Below are 21,988 nucleotides of genomic sequence, written 5' to 3' on the forward strand. Positions count from 1 at the left end.
ATTAGCCTACAGTTGGACAAAATCATCTAACAAACCATATTTTGTAATAGAATTGAATATCTCTTGTAACGTATTGAATACTGAAAGTGGAGAATGGTTGTATGGGTCCAGAATGGTTGTAAATATTTCAATTGTTTACCCTAGTGCTCGGGAGGCTGACTGGGAGCTGCAGCTTGCTGCCTCTGCCCAACATCACGAGAGAGTATTGTACCACATACCACTAGCCCAGGAAAAGATCAAAATTCAAAATCTGAGGTACAGTTTTCTACTGAATGTGTATCACTTTCACACTATTATAAAGTCAAAATCATAAGTCAAACCATGATAAGTTGGGGACCATCTGTATATTATTTACTACAAAGTGTAATTTTTACATGAATTCCATGACAAAATTAGCCCATGTTGGGCTACTGCAGGGTTTCTTGGGGCTACCAAGCTCCTCTTCTGAATATGGAATACCCTCTCCTCATCCCCCAGCCCACCTGACAATTGGATATTTGCTGAAACACCCTTGCAAACATCAACCAGACATATTCCCACCCTGACTCCTGAACCCATTGCTTTCTGCTTCTGCCTCCTCTGAAGCATCCCTTCTCCTGATCACCAGAACATTTCTAATTGTCCAATCCAATGGCTAATTTAATTTCTTAATCTACTTCGTCTTTTCTCAGCACCTGACTCAGAGGCCACACTCTCTTGAAACTTCTTATTCCTTGGCTTTTACACAACCACTTTTTCCTCATTATCTTGCCTTCTTTATAGCCTCTTACTATGCTTTAGGAAGACATCTCTGTTCAGTGTCAAGAAGCCTCCACCCCAACAAGCCTTTTGTCATTCTCTAAACTCCAAGGTGACCAATTTGACTCCCACAATTTCATCTATCACCTAATTACTCTCAAATCTCTATTTCTTTTTGTTCGTTTGCTTAATTTTTTTATTCAATGTTTATTCTTGAGAGAGAGACAGAACACGAGCAGGGAAGGGGCAGAGAAAGATGGAGACACAGAATCCGAAGCAGGCTCCAGGATCTGAGCTGTCAGCACAGAGCCTGACACGGGGCTCGAACTCACGAACTGTGAGATCATGACCTGAGCCTAAGTCAGAGGCTTAACTGACTGAGCCATCCAGGCGCCCCTCAAATCTCTATTTCTAACCTTGATCCCCCTCCAAGCTTTAGGCTTGAAACCTACAGGTCAGCCCCTTGGGATGTTCTGTAGACACACTGATTATCAAAACAGCACTCACCTTCTCTTGAACACCCAGGCCCAGTTCATTCCTCCTACTGTTTAAACTCCTTGACCATCCACCACTTAACCACTTCAACAGCCTTCCTACTGCCATCCCTCCTTATAACCCCTTCATGCCAGCCCAAACATACACCTATGCTCATGCCTCTATCTGGATTACTATTTTCCTTCTATAACAACTCAGTTGTAGATCCAGTCCAAAAGTCAGGTCCTTTAAAAAGTTTTCTCTACACCTCCCAGGTTAGTTGCTGCTCCATTCTTTTTTTCTCTTAAAGTACATTGCATATTTCCTTACTGTAGCTTATACAATTATAACTTATCATGTAATTGTTTACTGATGTATATGACTTCTAAGGTTGGATCATCCACTGCCACATAGTGGATGCTGAATAAATGTTCACTCAGTGAAGGCCTCTCTCACTTCTCCAGATCCCCGCGGTGAGTTGGAGACTTTGGGATGGCAAAGTCACCAAGGATTTTAGCTGCCAGGACAGCCATAATTGCTCATATTATCTGGCTATACTTCTGATCACATTGTCCACACTGGTACCCTCATTTCTTCCCTATTTCTCTTCATTCTTAGAGGTCTGTTACCAAAGTGGTCAAGAGAAAAGGGAACCCAGGGTGCCACAGCTGAACCACCTTCTCTCCCCAACCCAACCACATAATCTACATGCACATAAATGAAGCATGATCATGTGATATAGTGTAAGCTTTTATCCTTTGTGACTTCTTGATCATTTCCCATGTGACTTCTTGATCATTCCCATTTCAAATTCTGTGTCTCCCTCTCTTTCTCTGCCCCTCCCCTGCTTGTGCTCTGTCTCTATCTCTCAAGAATGAATAAACATTAAAAACAAATTTAATAAATTTTTTTTTTAAATCTGACTCTTGATTTCAGCTCAGGTCATGATCTCACAGTCGTGACATCAAGTCCCACTTCAGGCTACACACTGAGCGTGGAGCTTGCTTGGGATTCTTTCTCTCCCTATCCCTCTGGCCCTGTCCCCCTTCAAAATAAATAAATAAATAAATAAAAGTAATAAAATGATTTTTTATGAGACATTTGTAAAGACCTAGCACAATGTATAAAGATGCAGGAGTCATTCATTCATTCCACAAACATTCACTGTTTTTTAAGTGTCAAGTAATGTGCTAGGTGCAGGTATATAGCACTCAATAGAATGTGAGGTTCTTTTCTTGCAAGTTTTGGACTTTCTTATGTTTCTAATATTCTGTATAGTGCTGTTTCTTCCCCACCCTGTTCTCCTTTGGTCAAAATAATTTTTCTCTGAATTCCTTCTTTAAGGCCTGCTAAGTAGCATTGAGTGGTGGTTAACAGCATGGGCTTAAGCCAGACTTACAAGGTTTGAATCCTGGCTCTGCCACTTTTTAGCTGTGAGACATTGGGTAAGTTGCTTAATTTATTGGTGTTTGCTTTCTGCATCTTTATTTTATTTTATTTTATTTTATTTTATTTTTTTTTTTTTTTTGCTTTCTGCATCTTTAAAGCGCAATAATACCTACCCCCATTAGGTTGTTGTAAAGAATAAAAACATTAATATATGTAAGTCTTCAAATGTTACCTGCATTAAGTAAAGTGGTAGTTATTATCATTTGCTACCTATGGTTCATTGAGTACTTACCTTGCCATGAGATCAATTCTGTCCCAGGTATGAGAAAGCAGTTAGATTAAAGACCTTGTTTCTTATTTATATTTTTTAAATAATTTTAATAAAAATATTCTTATAGACCGACACTGTCCAGTATGGTAGCTACTAGCCCTATGTAGCTATTGAACACTTGAAATGTAGCTAATTAGAAGAGTAGTGTTGCAAGTATAAAATAACTCAGATTTTAAAGATTTAGAAGAAAGGCATCAGTGAAAATAATAAAGAATGTCAAAAGTCCTTCTGCCTGTAAGAGCAACTAAAAACTCTCAAAACTTGTGAGAATCAACTTTTTCAGAATTCTGGACAGTAATAAAAACCTTGAAGCAACTTGGGGAGTATTTTTTTTTTTTTTTTAAGAAAAATGGCTGCATCCATCAACTATACTCAATTTTTTTTTTTAATTTTTACATGGCTCCATCTTGATAATGATGCACTTTGTGGCATTTTACTATGCCCTAGTGACATCCCCCACACTCAAATGAATGCAAAAAGAAGAAAGTATTGCCTATACGTAAGGGAAAAAAGCAATCAATATAAAACTGCTCTGAGGAAGCCCAGACATTGGACTTACTGGACAAAGACTTTAAATCAGCCATTTTAACTACGTTCAAACAGCTAAAAGAAAGCACGCCTAAAAGAAAGCATAATATCTCACCAAATAGAGAATATCAATAAGGAGACAGAAAATATAAAAAGAAATCAAATAGGGGCACTGGCTGGCTCAGTTAGTAGAGCCTGTGACTCTTGATCTTGGGGTTGTGAGTTCAAGCCCCATGTTGAGTGTAGAGATTACTTAAAAATAAAATCTTTAAAAAAAAAAAAAAAGAAAGAAAGGAATTGGGGCACCTGGGTGGCTCAGTCAGTTGAGCATCTGACTCTTGGTTTTGGCTCAGGTCATGGTCTCACAGTTCATGGGTTCAAGCCCCGTGTCAGGCTCTGCACTTAGAGCACAGGGACTGCTTAGGATTCTCTCTCCTGCTCTCTCTGCCCCTCCCCTGCTTGCATATGCATGCATCTTCTCTCTCTCACACACACAAAATAAATAAACTTAAAAAATATAAAAATTAAATTAAAAAAAATTTTTTTTAACGTTTATTTATTTTTGAGACAGAGAGAGACAGAGCATGAACGGGGGAGGGTCAGAGAGAGGGAGACACAGAATCCAAAGCAGGCTTCAGGCTCTGAGCTGTCAGCACAGAGCCCGACGCGGGGCTCGAACTCACAAACCGCGAGATCATGACCTGAGCCAAAGTCGACCACTTAACCGACTAAGCCACCCAGGCGCCCCAAAATTTAAACAAAGGAATCAAATAGATACTCTGACATTGAAAATTATAATAACTCAAGTGAAAATTCACTACAGGGCTTCAACAACAGATTTGACTATGCAGAAGAATCAGAGACCTTGAAGGTAGATCAACTGAGATTTTTCTAATCTGAGGAACAGAAAGAATAAGAAGACAAATGAAAACTCATGGTACACCATCAAGCATACCAACATATGCATAGTAAGAATCCCAGAAGGGGAAAAGAGAGAAAAAGAATATATGAAAAAATAATAGCTGAAATCTCTGCAAATTTGATGGCAAACGTTAATCTACATATCCAGTAAATCAACAGACTCCAAGTAGGATAAACTCAAAGAGATTCACAATAAAACACATTAAATCAAACTGTGTTTGATCAGACAAAAACAAAGGGGCGCCTGGGTGGCTCATTCAGTTAAGTGTCCAACTCTTAAGTTCAGCTCAGGTCATGATCTCACAGTTTGTCAGATCAAGCCCCATGTTGGGCTCTACGCTGACAGCATGAGCCAACTTGGAATTCTCCTCTACCTCTCTCTCTGCTGCTCCCTTGCTGGTGCGCTCTCTTTCTCACTCTCTCTCAAAATAAATAAATAAACTGTAAAAAAAAAAAAAAAAAATAGACAAAGACAAAGAGTCCTGAAATCAGCAAAGAAGAGGTGACTCTCACATACCAGGAATCCTCAATAAGATTAACAACTGATTTCTCATCAGAAATCTGGAAAGCCAAAAGATAATCGGTCAAGAAAATGAGAAAACAAGCCACAGACTGGGAGAAAATATTTGCAAAAAACATGTTTGGTAAAGGACTGTTATCCAAAAATATACAAAGAACTCTTAAAATTCAACAGAAAGAAAATAAACAACTTGATTAAAAAATGGGCCAAAGACGTGATCTCACCAAAGAAGTTATACAAATGAAAATTAATTATATTAAAAGATGTTCAACATCACATGTCATAAGGGAATTTCAAATTAGTACACTTCATGCCTTTTATAAAGGCCAAAACCCAGATACTGACAACACAAAATGCTATTGAGGATGTGGAGTAACAGGAACTCTCATTCATTGATAGAATGCAAAATAGTACAGCCACTATTGAAGATAGTTTGGCTGTTTCTTACAAAACTAAACATACTCCCATCATATGATCCAGCAATCACACTCTTTGGTATCAATCCAAAAGAGTTGAAAACTTACATCCACACTGAAACTTACACACAGATGTTCATAGCAGCTTTAGTCATACTTGCCAAAAGTCAGAAGCAACCAAAGATGTCCTTCAATAGGTGAATGCATAAACAAACTGTGGTACATCCAGACAATGGGATAATATTCAGTTCTAAAAAGAAAGAAACTATCAAGCCATGAAAAAATATGCAAGAAACTTAGATGTGTATTTCTAAATGAAAGAAGCCAATCTGAAAAGGCTACCTACTATATAATTCCAATTATATAACATTTTGGAAAAGGCAGAACTATGGTAACAATAAAAAAGTCAGTGGCTGCCAGAGGTTGAAGGGAGGTGGGATGAATAAGCACAGCACTGAGAATTTTCAGGGCTGTGAAACTATTCTGTATGATACCAACAGTGAGCCCTAACGTAAAATATGGACTTTTGGTGATATGATATATATCACTGTAGGTTCATCAGTTGCAACAAATGTACCACTCTGGTGTGGAATATTCAGAGTGGGGGAGGGTGTGCATGGAAGGGAGGCAGGGAGTGTATGGTGATTCCCTGTACTTTGTATTCAATTTTATGTGAACCTAAAACTGCTCTAAAAAAAATACAGTAAAAATTTAAAAAGCTGCAGGATAACATATGCAAAGTGCCAACAGAAAAAAAACTATTAGCCAAGAATCCAGCAAAAATATCCTTCAGAACTGAAGGTGAAATTGAGATATTCCCAGCTAAACAAAAGTTTAGGTGTTCATTGCTGGCTGACCTGCCCTGAAAGATATGCTATGTCCTTCAGACTGAAATGAAAGGACACTAGCCAGTAGCTCAAATCCATGCAAAGAAATAAAGAATGCTGATTAAGGGTGACTATATGGATAGATCTTTTTTAAATAATGTATTTTTATTGTAACTCTTATCTGATTTAAAAGATAATTGGATAAAGCAATAATTATAAATATATGTTGATGGGCATACAATGTGTAAGGATATAATTTGTGAGAGTAACAACATATGATACAGCAATAGAGAAGGTAGGACAAAGCCCTATAGGAGCAAAAATTTTGTATATTATTGAAATTAAATTGGAATAATTTGAATCACAAAGACAAAAGGTGGATTAGTGGTTGCCAGGGACTGGGAGAATAGGAGGAACAGAGAGTGACAGCTCCTGGTTATCAGGAATTTCTTCTTGGGGTGATGGGAATACTCTGGAATTAGATAACAGGAATGGTTGCACAGACTGAATGTATTAAAAATCACTGAACGTTACGCTTTAAAAGGTGACTTTTATGATATATGAATGATATCTCACTAAAAATTACTTTGAAACAAATAAAAAGATAACATGAATTGCCATCTATATGGTAAAGAAATGGAATTTGTAGTCTAAAAAGGCTTCCCACAAAGAAAACTCTAGGTCTGTATGGCTTCGCTCATGAATTTTATCAAACATGTAAAGAAGAAAGAATACAATTCTGCATATACTCTTCCTAAAAAAATTGAAGACACAGAATTCTTCCCAACTCATTCAATGAGGCCAGTGCCAAAAGCAGATAAAGACATTACAAAAAAAAAAAAAAAAAAAAAAAAAAAAAAAAAAAAAAAAAAATATATATATATATATATATATATATATATATATATATATATATATATCTCATGAACATTGATGAAAAAATTCCAAAAAAGAATGTTTTCAGGGGTGCCTGGGTGGTTCAGTTGGTTAAGCGTCTGACTTTGGCTCAGGTCATGATCTCACAGTTAGTGGGTTCAAGCCCATGTCAGGCTCTCTGCTGACAGCTCAGAGCCTGGAGCCTGCTTCAGATTCTGTGTCTCCCTTTCTCTCTGCTCCTCTCCCACTCATGCTCTCTTTCTCTCTCTCTCTCAAAAATAAATAAACATTAAAAAAAAATTTTTAATGTTTTCAGCAAATTGAATCCAACAAAATATTAAAAGATTAATACATTATAACCAAGTAAGGTTTATCACAGGAATACAAAGTTTGGTTTAACATTCAAAATCAATCAATGTAATTCACCATATTAACAAACAGAAAAAATATGATCATCTAAATAGATATAGAAAAAGCATTTGACAAAATCCAGTATCCATTCCTGATAAACACTCTCAGCAAATTTAGAATAGAAAGGAACTTTCTCAACAGAAAAGGGAATCCACTGTGGCGCCTGGGTGACTCAGGCAGTTGAGCATCCAACTCTTGCTTTTGGCTCAAGTCATGATCTCACAGTTTGGTTTGTGAAATCGAGCTGAGCCCTGCTTCGGGCTCTGCGCCTGCTTGGGACTCCCTGTCTCCCTTTCTCTCTGCCCCTCCCCTCCTCACTCTAGAGCAGTTTCTCTCTCTCTCTCTCTCCCTCTCTCTCTGAATAAAGAAATAAACTTAAAAAAAGAAAAGAAAAGGGAATCTACTAAAATCCTACAGCTAGCATCATACTTAATGGCAAAAATCTGAGTAATTTCCCCAGATGGGGAACAAGACAAGGATATCGGCTCTCCCCATTTCTATTCAACATTGTACTGGAGGTTCTGGCAACTGTTATGAGACAAGGAAAAGGAAACAAGCAGCCATTGAAGAAATAAAACTCTATTTTCAGATAACACAATTGTCTGTGTAGAAATCCAATTGAATCTAGAAAACAGAAATGAGAACTAGTGAGTTTAGTAAGGTTGAGAGATACAGGATCAACATACAAAAATTAATTGTATTTCACAATTCTAACAGTGAAAATCAGAAATTAAAATTAATAAAATGTTATTTATAATAGCATCAAAAGTATGAAATACTTAGGAATAAATCTGATAAAATATGATTTTGGTTAAGCATCCAACTCTTGATTTCAGCTCAGGTCATGATCTCACAGCTCCTGGGATCAAGCCTCACATCGGCATGGAGCCTGCTTGGGATTCTCTCTCAACCTCTCTCTTTCTGCCCCTCCCCCACTTGTGTGTGATCTTTCTCTCAAAATAAATAAATAAACATTAAAAACAAATAAAAAGGGCGCCTGGGTGGCTCAGTCGGTTAAGCATCCGACTTCAGCTCAGGTCATGATCTCACAGTTCATGAGTTCGAGCCCTGCGTCAGGCTCTGTGCTGACATCTCAGAGCCTGCAGCCTGCTTCAGATTCTGTGTCTCCCTCTCTCTGCCCCTCCCCCACTCATGTTCTCTCTCTCTCTCTCTCTCTCTCTCTCTCTCTCAAAAATAAATAAACATTAAAAAAATTTAAAACAGGGTCACCTGGGTGGCTCAGTCGGTTAAGCATCCGACTTCAGCTCAGGTCATGATCTCGCAGTTTGTGAGTTCCAGCCCTGTGTTGGGCTCTGTGCTGACAGCTCAGAGCCTGTAGCCTGCTTCAGATTCTGTGTCTCCCTCTCTCTCTGCCTCTCCCCTGCTCACGCTCTGTCTCTCTCTGTCTCAAAAATAAATAAAACATTAAAAAAATTTTTTTAATTAAAAAGACATCAGTTGTCCCCAAATTGATCTATAGATGCTATGCAATCAAAATAAAAATTCCTTGCAGGCTTTTTTTGTGAAAATTGACAAGCTGATTCTAAAATTCATATGGAAGCACACAGCCTACAACAGCCAAAACAACTTTGAAAAAAGAAGAGCAAAGTTAGAGGATTTACATTACCTGATTCCAGATATATTATAAAGCCACAGTAATCAAAACAGTGTGGCATTTGCATAAAGAGAGACAAAGTAGAACAGAATAGAGTTCAGAAATATAAATGACACATATAAATGACAACTTTAATAGCTTTATAAGACATAATTTCCAAACCATACCATTTACCCATTCCAAATGTAAATTCAATGTTTTTTAATAAGTTCACAGGGTTGTGCCACAATCACTACAATCTACAGATCATTTTTGTCCACCCAAAAAGAAACCTCGTACTTATTAGCAGCCACTCTCCATTCCCCTATTACCCTTCCTCAGCCCTAAGCAAACCTAATCTACTTTCTTTCTCTCCAGATTTGCTTATTCTAGACATGTGGTATAAACAGAATTATACATGACTTGGCCTCCTATGACTGGCTTCTTTCACTTAGCATAACTTTTTCAAGGTTCATCTATATTGTGGCATGCCTCAGCCCTCCATTCCTTCCAGTTGCCAAATAATATTACATCATAAGGATATAGCACATTCTGTTTATTCATTCATGAGTTGATACACACCAGGGTTTTTCCCACTTTTTGGCTACTATGAATAATGTCACTATGGATATTTATGTAAAAATTTTTATGTGGACATGTTTTCATTTCTCTTGGATAGATATACAGGAGTGGAATTGTTGAATCATATTAAACTCTGTGTTTTACTTTTTAAGGAACTGAGAAACTATTTTCCAAAACAGTTTTACATTCCCACCAGAAGCGTATGAAGTGTCCAATTTCTCCACATCCTTGCTAATACTTGTAATTCCTTGTCTGTTTGATTATATCCATTCTAGTGAATGTGAAGATCTCATTATAGTTTGTTTTTTTGGGGGGGAGGGGGTGGTAAAATACATGTAACATAAAAGATGCCATTTTAAGTATGCAATTTAGTGACACTAATTACATTCACAATGTTGTGCAACCATTGCACAACCACCACTATCTAGTTCCAAAACTTTCCATCACTCCAAGTAGAAACTCTGTACCAGATAAACACTAAAGTTCCATCCCCCTCACTCCCAGACCGTGGTAACCTCTAATCTACTTTCTATACCCATTCTAAATATCTTGTGTAAGTAGAATCATATACTATTCATCTTGTTGTTTCTGGCTTTTTTCACTTAGCATAATGTTTTCAAAATTTATCCGTGGTATATATAGCCTGTATTGGAATGTCCTTCCTTTCTATGGCCGAATACTATTCCACTGTGTTTATATACCACATTTTGTTTATCCATTCATCTGTTGATGGACACTTGATTGTTCCACTTTTTGGCAATTGTGAAAATGCTACTGTGATTATTATGATACAAGTATCTGTCCCCTGTTTTCAGTTCTTTCAGGTATATACTTAGGAGTGGAATTGTGGGGTCATCTGGTAATTATATTTTTTAACTTTTTTGGAAACCACCACTGTTTTCCAGAGTAGCTGAACAATTTACATTCCCACCAGCAAATGTACAATATTTCTAATCTCTCCACATCCTCAACAACATTTTTGTAAAATTTCTGGCTATTGTTATTTTGGGCTTTGTTGTTGTTGCTGGTGTTGTTATGGTCATTCTAGTAGGTGTGAAAAGGTATCTCATTATGGTTTTGATTTGTATTTCCCTAATGACTAATGATGTTGAGTTTCTTTTTATGTACTTTTAGTCATTTTTATATATTCTTTGGATGAATTTATTTTCATAAATTTCATAAATTTTCCTATTTTTTATTTAAATTCTAGTTAGTTAATGGGGCACCTGAGTGGCACAGTTGATTAAGTGGCCAACTCTTGATTTTAGCTCAGGTCATGATCTCATGGTTCATGAGGCTGAGCCCCGCATCAGCCTCTTTGCTAACAAGGAGGAGCCTGCTTGGGATTCTCTCTCTCACTCTCTCTCTCTGCCCCTCCCCCGCCTCAAAATAAGTAAATAAACTTTTTTTAAAAAAATAAATTCTAGTTAGTTAACATAGAGTGTAATATTGATTTCAGGAGTAGAATTGGGGTGCCTGGGTGGCTCAGTCGATTAAGTGTCGAGCTCTTGATTTCAATTCAGGGCATGATGCCACAGTTTGTGAGCTCAAGCCCCACACCAGGCTCTGCACTTACAGAGCAGAGTCTGCTTGGGATTGTCTTTCTCCGTCTCTCTCTGCTCCTCTCCTACTCTCTCTTTCTCTCTCTCAAAATAAACTTTTTTTAAAAGAAAAAAAATAAATGTATAAAAAAGGGGTAGAATTTAGTGATTTATCACTTACATATAACACCCAGTGCTCATCACAAGTGACCTCCTTAATTCCCATCACCCATTTAGCCCACCCCTCTCCCACCTCCCCTCCAGCAACCCTCAATTTGTTTGCTATAGTTCAGAGTCTCTTACGGTTTGCTTCCCCCTCTCTCTCTTTTTTTCCCCTTACCCTATGTTAATCTGTTTTGTTTCTTAAATTTTACATATGAGTGAAATCATATGGTATTTGTCTTTCTCTGAATGACTTACTTTGCTTAGCATAATACACTCTAGCTCCATCCATATCACTGCAAATGGCAAGATCTCATTCTGTTTGATGGCTGAGTAATATTCCATTGTATACATATACCACATCTTCTTTATCCATTCATGACTTGACCGACATTTGGGCTCTTTCCATAATTTGGCTATTGTTGATGATGCTGCTATAAACATCAGGGTCATATGCCCCTTAGAATCAGAATTTTTGTATCCTTAGGGTAAATGCCTACTAGTGCAATTGCTGGGTCATAGGGTAGTTCTCTTTGTAACTTTTTGAAGAAACTTTATACTGTTTTCCAGAGTGGCTGCACCAGTTTACATTCCCCAACCAACAGTATAAAATTCCCCTTTCTCCACATCGTCACCAACATCTATTGTTTCCTATGTTGTTAATTTTAGCCATTTTGACAGGTGTGAGGTATTACCCTGATGCTGAGTGATATTGAGCATCTTTTCATGTGTCCGTTGCCTATCCAGATATCTTCTTTGGAAAAATGTCTATTCATGTTTTAGTTTATTTTTTTAAGCTTATTTATTTACATAACTTCTACACACAATGGGGGGCTCAAACCCATGACCCCAAGATCCAAAGCCACATCCTCTTCTGACTGAGCCAGCCAGGCATGCCGTTAGTTCATTTTTTTTTTTATTTTTTTAATGTTTATTTATTTTTGAGAGAGAGACAGACAGACAGAGCACGAATTGGGGGGGTGGGGGGAGCATGGAGAGAGGGAAACACAGAATCTGAAGCAGGCTTCAGGCTTCAAGCTGTGAGGACAGAGCCCAATGCAGAACTCGAACCCACAAGCCGTGAGATCATGACCTGAGCCAAAATTGGATGCCTAACCCAAGCACCCCTTTAGTTCATTTTTTAATTGGGTTGTCTTGTTACTGTTAAGTTGTGTTTTTATATATTCTGAATGGAATTCCTTCACAGATATATGATGTGCAAATATCTTCTCCCATTCTTTAGGTTGTCTTTTTACTTCCTTGGTGGTATCACTTACAGTACAAAAGTTTTCTAATTTTGATGTAGTCTAGTTTATCTATTTTTTTCTTTTTGTGACTAGTGCTTTTGGTATTATATCCAGGAAACCATTGCCTAACCCAAGGTCACAGATATTTACTTCTTAATTTTCTTCTAAGTGTTTTATAGTTCTACCTCTTATGTTTAGGTACACAAGTTATTTGAATTAGTTTTTTGGTATGGTAGTGAAGTAAGGGTCCAACTTCATTCTTTGGCATAACAGTCTAGTTGTTTTAGCACTATTTGTTGAAAAGACTACTTTCTCCTGACTGAATTGTCTTGGTACTCTTGTCAAAAACAATTGATCATAACCATATGGATTTATTTCTGAAATTTTAATTCTCCAGCAGGTGACTTTCATTAAAAATCCAAAACTAATTTGGTGGAGAAAGGATAGTTTTTCAACAAATGGTGCTGTAACAAGTGGATAGTCTTATGTAAAAACAAAACAAAACCAACAAAAACTTCAATCTTTATCTTACTATCTATATCCTGCATATCTCATATTAAAAAATTGTCTCAAAATGGATCATACACCTAAATATGAGCCCTAAAACTATAAAATTTCTACAAAATAAAGAGGACAAATCTTCGTAGTAAATTAGACAAAAAAATTTGAGATATGACACCAAAAGCACCATCCCAAAAAGGAAAATTGATAATTTGGATTTCATCAAAATTAAATGCTCTGCTCTTCAAAAGATGCTGTTTTTTTAATGTATTTTAATTTAGTTTATTTTTAAAGTTTATTTTGAGAGAGGGAGAGAGTGGGGGAGGAGCAGAGAGAGAGGGAGAGAGAGAGAGAATCCCAAGCAGGCTCCACACTGTCAGTGCAGAGCCTGATGCGGGGCTTGAACCCATAAACTGTGAGAACATGACCTGAGCTGAAACCAAGAGTCGGGCGTTTAACCAACTTAGCCACCCAGGTGCCCCCTTGAAAAGGCACTGTTAAGAGAATGTAAAGATAATCCCCAGAATGGGAAAATATATTTGCAAAACATAAATCTGATAAAAAAGAACTTGTATCAAGAATATATAATGGGGGCGCCTGGGTGGCTCAGTCGGTTAAGCATCTGACTTCAGCTCAAGTCATGATCTCGCAGTTCATGAGTTTGAGCCCTCCATCAGGCTCTGTGCTGACAGCTTAGAGCCTGGAGCCTACTTCAAATTCTGTGTCTCCCTCTGTCTGTCTGCCCCTCCCCCCACTCATACTCTGTCTCTCTCTCAAAAATAAATAAATGGTTAAAAATTTTTTTAAAAAAGAATATATAATGAACTCTGAATACTCTATTTTTAAAATCCAGTTTTATAAATAGATTTGAACACATACTTAACCAAACAAATACATGAAAAAGATGCCCAGTATTATAGGTCATTAAGAAAATGCAAGGTACATTATTCACAATAGCCAAGATATGGAAACAACCCAATGCTCATCAACAGATGAGCAATTAAAAAGATGTGGTACATATACACAATGAAATATTACTCACCCATAAGAAGGGAGAATATCTGTCCATTTGTGACAGCATAGATGGAACTTGAGCATGTTATGCTAAGTGAGATAAATCAGACAGAGAAAGACAAATACTGTATGGTATCACTAGTATATGAAATCTAAAAAAGGTAAACCTGTACAAAAGAGAGTAAAATGGTGATTACCAGGGTATGAAGTAGGGGAAAGATAAGAGTGATGGTGTTTAAGGGCACAAATTTGTAATGAGTAGTAAATAAGCCATAGAGAGCTAATACACAGTATAACAAATATAGGCATAATTACCATAACTATGTAATGTGATAATTATCACCACACCGACAATCATATATAAATGTATGAAGTAACATGTTGTACACCTTAAACTTAAACAACATTACATGTCAAATTTATTCAATAAGAAAATACAAATTAAAACCACAAAGTATCTTTTCACACTGATTGGAATCAATGCAATTAAGTTAAGTTAAATTAAATCAAATCCAATTAAAACTGACCATATCAAGTGTTGGTGAGGATCTGGAGGAAATGGAACTCTCTTACACTGCTAGCAGGTTATAAAATGGTAAGACCACTTTAGAAAGAAGTTTGGAAGTTTCTTAAAATATTAAATATATACCTATAACATAATCCAAATACTCCATTCAGGTATTTAACCAAGAAAAATGAAAGCATACATTCATACAGAGACTTTTGCATGAATGTTTACAGCATCTTTATTTATAATAGTCCTAAACTGGAAACAACCCAAATGTCCATCAACAGGTGAATGAATAAATAAATTGAAGTATACATGTACAACAGAATACCACTCATCAACAAAAATAAATAAACTACTGATATATTCAATAACAAGGATGCATCTTAAAATGATTATGCTCAATAAAAAAAGCCAGATGAAAAGGAGTACATGCTGTGTGATTTCATTTATGTAGAATTCTAGAAAATCAAACTAAACTTTAGTGACAGCAGTTCAGTGGTTGCTTGGGAACAATGGGGTGTTAGAGAGGGGAGAGGTGGGAAGAATGGATTTTAAAGAGGCACAAGGAAATTTTGGAGTGATGGATATGCTCATTGTCTTGATTGTGGTGATGGCTTCACAGGTATATACATATGTCAAAACTTACCAAATCATATACTTTATATATGTACATTTCATTATATGTCAGTTATGCCTCAATAAAACTATTTTTAACATTACATATATTAGTAATATAAAATAGTACAGCTTTTATAACAAAAGCTGGGCCTTTCCTCAAAAAACTAAACATGAGGGCACATGGGTGGCTCAGTCAGTTAAATGTCCAACTCTTGATTTCAGCTCAGGCCATGATCTCGCAATTCCTTGATTCAAGCCCCATATCAGGCTCTGTGCTGGCAGCACAGAGTCTGCTTGGGATTCTCTCAATCTCTCTCTCTCTCTCTCTCTCTCTTTCCCTCTCCCTCCCCCTCCCCCACTTTTGTGCACTCTTTCTCTCTCAAAAATAAATAAACTTAAGGGGCGCCTGGGTGGCTCAGTCAGTTGAACATCCAGCTTTGGCTCAGGTCATGAACTCATGGTTCATGAGTTCCAGCCCCACATCAGGCTCTGCACTGACAGTGCAGAGCCTGCTTGAGATTCTCCCTCTCTCTCCCTCTCTATGCCCCTCCCCCACTTGCACACTTTCTCTATTTCAGAATAAATAACCTTAAAAATAACAATAATAAAAATAAATAAATAAACCTTAAAAAAACTAAACATGGAATTATAAATAAATTTTTATAAATTTTATAAACTTTTATAAATAAATAAATATTTATAAATAATCCTAAAAAAAAGAAAAACTAAACATGGGTTATCATCAGACCCAGCAATTCTCCTTCTACATATCTACCCAAGAGAAATGAAAACACATGTCCACACAAAGAAACTTGTACATGAATCACCATAGCAGTATTACACATAATAGCCAAAAATCAGAAGCAATTCAAATGTCCATCAGCTGATGAATGGATAAACAATTATGCTATGTCTATATAATGGAATGTTACATTCAGACATAAAAGAAATCAAGTACTGATACATGGTACAATATGAATGAACTTCAAAAATGTTATGCTGAGGTGAAACAGCCATCACAGAACACCACATGTTATATGATCCCATTTAATTTTTTTTTAATGTTTATTTATTTTTTGAGAGAGAGAGAGACACACACACAGAGCGCAAGTAGGGGAGGGGCAGAGAGTGAGAGGGAGACACAGAATCCAAAGCAGGCTCCAAGCTTTGAGCTGACAGCACAGAGCCCAACGCAGGGCACCAACTCACAAACCATGAGATCATGACCTGAGCCAAAGTCAGATGCTTAATCCACTGAACCACCCAGGTGCCCATATATGATCCCATTTATATGAAAAGTCCAGAATAGTAAAGTCTATAGAAACAGAAAGTAGATTAGTGGTTGCCTAAGCCTAAGGGTAGGGGAGAATTGGAAGTGGCCGCTAATGGATACAAGCTTTCTTTTGAAAATGTTCTAAAATTAGATTATGGTGATGGTTGCCCAACTCTATAAATATACTAAAAACCATTGAATCATATGCTTTAAACAAGTAAACTTAATGGCATGTAAATTATATGTCAAAAAGCTGTTAAAAATTACATATATGGTTGGAATTATATTTTTATTTTATACTACTGTTTCAGAGAAACACAGCTTGGTGAAAAATATGGGCCAGAGTAAGTAGGACATAGTCGTGCTCATTATATGCCTCCCTTGCACATAATAAGCACTCCATGGAAATTTGCTCATTATTAACATAAGACAAATGTTGCAGCCAATAAAAATTATTAGAGGTAATTTTTTGACCCCAGGATTTATAAAAATTATCATGTGTAAAAGATTTTAAATAACCCGTTTACATTTGCTAAATAATAATTAAGCTCTAAAGTTAGCTTGAGTGTACAAATTACTTTCAAGTCTTAAATAGGTTTTGTCTTTAATGATTTTCATTCAATCACTAAGGATGCCATCCCCCACTCTGCTCCATTTACATCAAAGCTTTCTTTCCATCTTGTCAGATTGCTTCCTTGGGAAAGTTCAGGCAGAAGCAAGTTTTCTAATCAAATGCCACCTAATGGTGTGTCAATATTTGGCTGTCTCAAATCTTTAAATCCACCAAATGAATTTTACTGAGTTTGATTCCAGAATCAAATAACTTCATGGTCATAAACTGAAAGCATGATGTCTGTGTGAGTTTTGGGCATGATGATGTCTGGCAGTTTATTTTTTCTAAAAGGATGGAACTGTCTTCCTCTTCAAAGGAAAAGATTATCCTAAAATATCCCGGACGGAAAATAAAGAAATGAAAGCTTTGATAAGCATAACAGTCCCACAAAGATGTCCATGCCATCATCCCTGAAAACTGTGAGTATATTATGTAACATGACAAAAGGGACCTTTGGAGACGTAATTAAGGTTACAGACTTTAAAATAAGGGGATTATTCTGGACGATCTGGGTAAGCCCAGTCTAATCACATGAACCTTTAAAAGAAGAGAAACTTCTCCATCAGAAAGCAGGAGAGATGAGCCAGTAGAAGTCAGACAGATTTGAAGCATGGGATGGACTCCATGAACCATTGCTGCTTGGAAGATGTAGAAGCAATGTGAGAAAGAATATAGGAAACCTCAAGGAGCTGAGAGGGGCTCCAGGGCTTCAGGCTGACAGGCAAAAATGAAACGGGACCTCAGCCCTACAACCACAGGGAATTGAATCTGACCAACTACCAGAGTGAGCTGGTTTGAGGATTCTTCCCCAGAGCCTCCAGTAAGAAGCAAAGCCCTGAAGATAATCTCGATTTGTATATTGTTTTGAAATCTGAAGGGAAGTACCATCACACTTGTGACTACAGAACTGAGAGATAGTGAATGGGTATTGTTTTAAGCTTCTAAATTATGCCAATTTGTTACATGGCAATAGAAAGCTAATACAAGAGTTCTCAGGAAAAGATTTCGGAACCCCATGTGCATAAAAATTCTCTGTCAGGGAAGTTAAGGGGAGTGGGGCTTACATTTTAAAACTGGGAGGCACATTCAGGGATATGAATAAAAGTATTATAAGAGGGATTATATTATATCACAACAACCAGGGCTTTGGGCTCACAAGTTGGCTCTGACATTGGACTCTTCGGCAGACATAGGAACTGGCCTGATAGATTTAGCTACAGTTGTACAAATTCAGAAAGATGCAGAGGATAAAGACAAGAAGTGGGAGATACTGAACTTTTATTTGTGTCCGACGTCTGCAGGTTCTGTGAGACAGGAACAGCACTGTGCTGCTTTTTGCCACCCTGCTTGCCATCTCTGGAGTTTTCTACTCACCTCATACAAAGCCAGTTGGTCACCTCAAGTCATCAGTCCAGTCTTATGCCAGCCAAGAATATTGAAAAGCTCTAGAATGGGGGCATACTTGGTGTCCTCACTGGGAAAAAAAAAAAAAAAAAACCCAGTCCTTTCAAGAAGTGAACACACAAGGCCGCTATTCCCCAGAGAAAGGGCAGGACCAAACCATGAAATACATTTCTTGTCTTCTGGCTTGTTGTTTAAATCTTCATTTTGTCTCATTTCCATAAATTCTTTCGAAGGTCTGAGACTCAGGAAACCTGGGACCTTTTCCCAATTTTAGTCTTCTAGCTTGAATGTAATGATTTAATGTGATTGTCCAGGAATAAGAATGAAACAGTTCCAATTCTATATACACTATAGAAATAATGGTGAGGTTTCCAATTTATTTTATAAAGTTAACATAAACAAATATACACACACATACACACATACACACATGCACAGACGTACACACACACACCCCACAGGCTAGACCGGATTAGTTTGACTTAAGTTATTTATATGGAATTTATAAACTTACATCCTAAATGGAATACGACTAAATCTAACCTATCAGTACAATATATTAATAATATTCCATTACCAAGAAGGGTTTGGCCCAGAAATGCAAGGATGATCAATATTTTAGAATCTATTAATACTATATGCAATGTCTGTTTGGTACATAGTATAGTCCTAGTATCTAACACAATGACTAGCATGCAGTAGATAATAAGTATTTGTTGAATGACTAAATGAATATTCATTATCCACTATCAATAATCCGTTTGAAAATAAAATGAGAAGATCCCATTCAAGTAGCAATTATAGCAATTCTATGTAATTATATAAAAATGCATATGTGTGTGTGTGTGTAGGTACATGTATATGTATCACCCAGGAATAAACCTAACAAAATGTATTTAAGATCTACTTGAAGGAAAGAGCAAAATTTTACCAAGGTACGTGAAAGGAGATAAATGCATGTACAACAATGTGACTATAGTTAAAAATACTATATTGTATACCTGAAATTTGCTAAGAGAGTAGATCTAAATGTTCTTATACAAAAAGAAAAGAAAAGAAAATGTTGACTATGTGAAGTGATGCATATGTTAACTACCTTCATTTGATGATAATTTCACAATGGATATGTATATCAAATCATCAAGCTATACACCTTAAATATATACAGTTTTAAATGGTCAATTCTACTTGAGTAAAGATGGAAAAAGAAAAGAAAATATCTCCAAAATGATCCTGAAAACAAAAAATAAAACATGTAATGTTTTTTTCTTTTAATTCTTTTTTTTAAATTTATTTATTTTGAGAGAGAGAGAGAGAGAGAGAGAGAATCCCAAGTAGGCTGGGCACTGTCAGAGCAGACCCCTATGCAGGCCTCAGTCTCATTAACCATGAGATCATGACCTGAGCTGAAATCAAGAGTCAGACACTTAACCAACTGAGCCACCCAGGCACCCCAAAACATATAGTATTAAAAAAAAAGATAAATACATGAGAGACATATACAATATTATAAAGATGTCACTTTTTCTCAAACTAATTTATAAATGTAATACAGTTCCCATTAAAATCCAAAAGAGATTTTGGGAAAGGTGAGTCAGTGAAATTTTTTGTTGTGGGGGTTGGGGGGGGTGGGCAGAAATAAGAGGGGATATTTGCATAATTAGGTATTAAAACCTATTATAAAGCCAGAGTAATTAAAACATCAAGATTTGGCATAAATCAATAAAATACAATTTAAAACCTTCCAACAGACCCAAATATATACAAGTATTTAGTATATGATAAAAGTAGCATTTACTTTTTTTAGAAGAACCTCAAACCTTATTTTTGAGAGAGACAAAGAGACAGAACATGAGTGGGGGAAGGGCAGAGAGCGAGGGAGACAGAATCAGAGCAGGATCCAGGCTCTCCAGCACAGAGCCCAATGTGAGACTCAAACCCACAAACCGTAAGATCATGACCTGAGCCAAAGTCAGGCACTCAACCGACTGAGCCACCCAGGCACCCCTAAAGTATCATTTAAAATCAGAGGGTGAAATGGGTGAAGGAGGTCAAAAGGTACAAACTTCCAGTTATAAAATAAGTAAGTCATAGGATAAAATGTACAGCATGATGACTATAATTGAGAATGCTATATTGCACATTTGAAAGTTGCTGAAAGAGTAGATCTTAAAAGTTTTCATCACACACTATATGCTAACTAATTTGGATGTAAATTACTTTTAAAATTTTTAAATAAAAGAAAAAAAGTTTTTATCACAAGAAAAATAATTTGTAACTAGGTGACAGATGTTAACTAGACGTATTGTGGTGATCATTTCACAATATATACAAATATCAAAGCATTATGTTGTACACCTGAAATTAATATAATGTTATATGCCAATTATAACTGAATAAAAAAAATCAGAGGGGGAAAATATTCTAGCAAATAGTGCTAGGATATTTGGTTTCTGCTTGGAAAAATTAAACTTGAGTTCCTACTACATGCCAATCATCAAGGTAAAGTTCCAAATAGATGAGTTATTTTTTAAAATACCTTAAAATAACTGGCCAATACACAAAGTGTTTATATAATCATGAGTCATAAGTGTTTTTCAGAGCATAATACCTAAAGCAAAAATCATAAAAGGGGGCACCTGGCTGGCTCAGTCAGTAAAGCATGCAACTCTTGATCTCAGAGTTGTAAGTTCAAGCCCTACATTGGGTGTAGAGATTACTTACAAATAATTTTTAAATCTTTTTACAAATCATAAAAGATGCATAGATTTGTCCATATAAAATTTTAAAACTTACATTTAATTTTTTAAAAATGAAAAGGCAAACCACAAGCAAGGGTAAAATATTGGCAATATGAAAGACAGTTTTTATCTTTAATTTGAAAAACACTCTTGCAAGCAGAAGGAAAAAGAAATACAAACTAGATATTAGAATAAAATGAACAAAAGACAATTCACAAAAGAAGAACACAAATAAAAAAAGAAATGTTTATCCTCACTAATAAACACGAAAATACAAATCAAAAGAAGGTATCTTTTTATACCTCCCAGACTGGCAATGATTTAAATAATGATAATATAACTACCAGGAAGCAAGGACTTCATATACTGTAGAAGGTGGTTAAAAGCCATTAATATATGACCCAAAAATGCTAGAATCTAGAATTTTTTCTGAAAAGATCAAGCAACTTATGTGAAAATTTGTCTTCAGGGACATTCATCATAGAATTCCTTAAAATATGTTTAATGGAAATAATTGAAACATTCTGCAATAGAAAGCTTCTTTGGTAAGTTTTGGTCAGGAATATGATGGAATAACACAGACCCTTAAAAATCATGTTGAGGGGCACCTAGGTGGCTCAGTTGGTTAAGCGTCCAACTTTGGCTTAGGTCATGATCACGCAGTTCATGAGTTCGAGCCCCACATCAGGCACTGTGCTGACAGCTCAGAGCCTGAAGCCTACTTCAGATTCTGTGTCTCCCTTTCTCTTTGCCTCT

At 36.4% G+C, this 21,988-nt stretch overlaps 1 long non-coding RNA gene across 1 annotated transcript; it reads left to right on the forward strand.

The window, feature by feature from the left end:
* The first annotated feature begins 268 nt into the window (after positions 1-268).
* LOC109264436 (uncharacterized) lies at positions 269-19,766 on the forward strand. The gene is made up of 2 exons (XR_002078724.2): positions 269-2,657; positions 18,389-19,766. It is a non-coding gene; the product is annotated as an uncharacterized LOC109264436 (long non-coding RNA).
* The last annotated feature ends 2,222 nt before the right edge of the window (positions 19,767-21,988 follow it).

The sequence above is a fragment of the Panthera pardus genome, unplaced genomic scaffold (assembly GCF_024362965.1).
Source record: "Panthera pardus isolate Hobbes unplaced genomic scaffold, ASM2436296v1 HiC_scaffold_22, whole genome shotgun sequence".
NCBI lineage: Eukaryota > Metazoa > Chordata > Mammalia > Carnivora > Felidae > Panthera > Panthera pardus.